Below are 4,100 nucleotides of genomic sequence, written 5' to 3'. Positions count from 1 at the left end.
GGGGGAAAGGTAATAAGAGAGAGGAAAAAATATGAGAAATTGAAAAAATGGAAATAAAGTGTAAATGGGGAGAGGAGGAGGGGGTGAAGGGAGGGCAGGGGAAAAAATGAGAATCAAGACCTATCATGCAAAGGTACAGGATCCCAATAATGAATGTAACTGTATTGTATAGCTAGATTGTACCAATAAACTCAATAAAAAGAAAAAAAATGATGAAGTCTATTTCACATCTTTGTCCTAATTTTCTCGCAGGGTAGGGTCAGCTGGCGTTGTGGCCATCCTTGGCCACACACACTTTCCCACCCTTTGCGTGGTTCCCACAGCTTGAAACATGTGGGCTGCACCCCAGGCTGTACAGCCCAGAAAGCTATGGCATGGCCAAGGCCTGCCCTGGTTGAATGAGCATAGGGGAGTGTGAGCTGTCATGAACACAACCCCACCCTACTGTGAGCAGATGTGTTATTCCAGTGATAGACATGCCACTTTCCTGGTGTTCCCTCACCTGGGGAGGTCACCTGTCCCCTTCTGGAGCACGCTGCTGGCCATCCCTCTCTGAACAGCACCCATGGCTCTGGGGCTGCCTCTCTTATTTTGCTCCAGATCTTCTTGCTGCACAAGTGTTGGGGCTTCTTGGAGCCTCAGTCTGTATCAGTCCAGTTGTCTGGAAAATGGAACAACTTTGTGTAGATTTAATCATGGCAAACAGTAAGCAAGACACAGTGGACCCTGACCTCATTCAGGAGTCCCAGTTAGGCAACCGGAGTAATAGGAGCAGGAATGGGGCAGGAGGCAGGGACTGCAAGGGACTCTGGGCCTGCTTTGAATGCCGATGTACTCACCCTGCTTGGTGTGCTTGGCCATCCCAGTCAAGTTCCATGCTTTGGATGGTCTTGAATTGGCCAGTTTATACTTCGTATCTGTAGGCACTTCAGGAATAATCTGTCCAGTGACATATGCCAGATTTCCTTTCCTTTTTTCCTGTAGCAAAATCCTACAAAAATGTTTCCCAAACCCACCAGCTCCCCAGAGCTCTCTAGTAATCACAAGCAGGCTTCCCGCTGTGCAGCCGACTGCAGTGTTCCTGAAGGTTCCTGCAGCACCCTGTGTCTGAGGGCTTTGTGGGGAGGCTTTCTCTCATGCTCTGGCCAGGATCTTAGGCCGAGACAGCCAGGTACAGCTGTTAAGGTGACAAGGGTATTTTTTTAAACCCAAATCACTGGATTGTGTTTTAAATACAGTAAAATGGTTAAAAACAAGAAGAAAAGAGAAAAAATGGTACTGCAGATTGGAAAATGAAATGAGGTGACAGGAATACTGACCTGGAACCTTGAAAATCTGCACCCTCATCCCCAAAAGCATCTCTAGCATTGTGGCCTTAGATGTGTTCCTCAATGTTGCTGGCTTCCATTTCTCCCTCATCTATTAAAGGGGACTTTTGGCTATATTCCAATGGTAAAATCGTTAAGATTACTTACCTTCAGAATGCACAGGAATGGGTATTCTTATACACCTCAGAGAGGAAAAACAGTATATGGCTTATGTCATATGCACACTCTTATTAGAAGCCTGAAACCCAAGTGTGACATGTCAGGTGACCAGACAGGGGAGAAACACATAGCACCACTCAGGGATGCTGTGTCTCAAATGTAATAATTTGTTTTTGTTGTTGAATTACATTTTAAATTAAGAAGAGCTATTTCTGTGCATATGAGTAGTCCATAGTTAAACAGTCAACAAAATAAAACTATGTAAAACTAAAAATAAATACAATGACCATTACTTTTTGTGATACAGTTCTTGTAACTTATTCAGAACTAACATTACTATTTATTTTGGTTATGAAGGATCATAACAGAAGGTATAAATGTTTTGTAGGTAATTATTTGAAGGGGTTCCTACCATTAGATTACAAAATTTTACATCATATAAACCTTAAAATATTGTTTTGAGTCTTCCTATTTAATTGTACTTAAATTCAGTGTGTAAATAAAAACAAAACAAAAAGACATGACCAACAATTTTGATTAAAGACATAATTGAGGCCAGAGAGAATTAACATCCTAAACCACATAAAGTCTTTATGAGTTGGCTATATGACTGAAATGCTATTTACCAAGACTGAAATGAGGCCAGAGAATTAACATCCTAAACCACATAAAGTCTTTATGAGTTGGCTATATGACTGAAATGCTATTTACCAAGACTGAATTAAATGAAATAGAAACAGACACTGCCAAAACTAGCAAAAATAACAAAAACTTTAAATACTTAACAAAGTCCAAAGGAAAATGCAATTTCAGTGACAGTAATATATCTATCCAGTACTGTATATAATTAACTTTTAATGCTAATAACTCAGAAGAATTGCCTTTCAACATACTTTTTTAAGCATGTATAGTTTAAGAATCTTACATACATTCTCATTAAAGTATTACTTTTGTCTTGTTTATATTTTTGTATTATCTTTCTTTGTAGTGCTGGATCAAACCCAGGACTTTAAGCCTATAAGGCATTATCATCTTATTTTTAATTAAAAATCAAATATAGATGAGGTTCAGCAAATCGACAATGAAATGAAAACCATTTCTAAAAACATTTCCATGTTCTCACTCTGACAGAGTGAAAAGAATGAAGAACCAAGAGCTATGAGGCTTCAAAGCCTGAAAAAAAATCATGCGTCTGCTCTGTTATGGTTAGGCACTTCTGCTTAGTTTTCCTAATTTATTGTTTTGATAAAAGCAAAATCAAAAGGGTGTGCCAAGAGTGAAAAGAAGAAATTATCTTTCTGAAATGATTAAGTAAATGGGTATGCAACTTCACAGCTGAGCACTTTTCTTACACAAACTAGCCCTGAGTTTGAGCTCCAGCACCGTGAAAAAAGTTTTAAAAGGACACAAAAAGTAGATTTCAATTAACTGCCCTCTCAAATAAAGTCCTGTATGGACCATAGGTATAACTGGGAAAAAAAACAAAAAACACCATAAAATGTTTCTAAGTTTCTTTGCATGTATTTATAACCGAATGATCTGCTATCCAGTACTCCCTGCTGAAGAAAGGACTTTCCAGAAGCTGAAGCAGCTTGAAATATAGGTCAGAAGAGTCTTTGTGAACACTGTGTATGGTTTTATTTTATTAAACTCTTAGAGCCCAACAAAATTTAGAAACTGAGCCATTGCTAGTTCAGTAACTAGCAATACCATGACAAAGTAGGATTCACCCCAGGGATGCAGGGATGGTTCAACATATGCAAATCAAGTGTAATACACTACCTTAACAGAGCCAAGGACAAAAGCCATATGATCATCTCAATAGATGCAGAAAAGGTGTTTGAGAAGTTCCAACATCCATTCCTTGCAAAGACCCTATAGAAAATTTGAATAGATGGTCTTTATCTCAACCTGATAAAAGTCATCATGACAAACCAACATCCTACTAAATGGACAAAAACTGAACACTTTCACTATAAAATCAGGAACAAGACAAGGATGTCCACTGTTACTACTCTTACTCTATATAGTTGTGGAAATATTAGCCAGAGCATTTAGAGAAGAGAAAGAAATAAAAAGCAATAAAGAATGGAAAGGAAGTTAAATTATCTTTATTGGCTGATGACATGATACTTTATATAGAAAACCTCAAAAACCACTAAAAGACTTCTAGATTTAATGACTGGATTCAGTAGCACAGTTGGAAACAAAAGTCAATACTGAAAAATCAATAGCATTCCTCTACACAAAAAATTCACTGAGAGAGAAATTAGGGAAACAACATCTTTCACAGTAGTATTCAAATAAAAAAAAAAAAAGGAAAAACCTAGGAATCAATCTAACCAAAGAAGTAAAAGACCTTTACCTTCAAAACAACAGTATTCTGAAAAAGGAGATTGAAGAGTTTATCAGAAAACAGAAAGATAGCTCCTGATCTTGGGTAGGAAGAACCAATACAGTGAAAATGGCCATTCTTCCAAAATTGTTAAAAAGATTTAATGCAGGGGCTGGGGATTTAGCTCCGTGGTTCTGCCACCTGCCTTGCAATCACAAGAACCTGAGTTCGATCTCCAGTAACCCCCCACACTAAAAAAAAAAAAAAAAAAAAAAAAA

This window comes from Fukomys damarensis, unplaced genomic scaffold (genome assembly GCF_012274545.1).
Source record: "Fukomys damarensis isolate Sample0158 unplaced genomic scaffold, DMR_v1.0_HiC HiC_scaffold_4, whole genome shotgun sequence".
Taxonomy (NCBI): domain Eukaryota; kingdom Metazoa; phylum Chordata; class Mammalia; order Rodentia; family Bathyergidae; genus Fukomys; species Fukomys damarensis.
Note: the sequence above shows the minus strand (reverse complement) of the source record.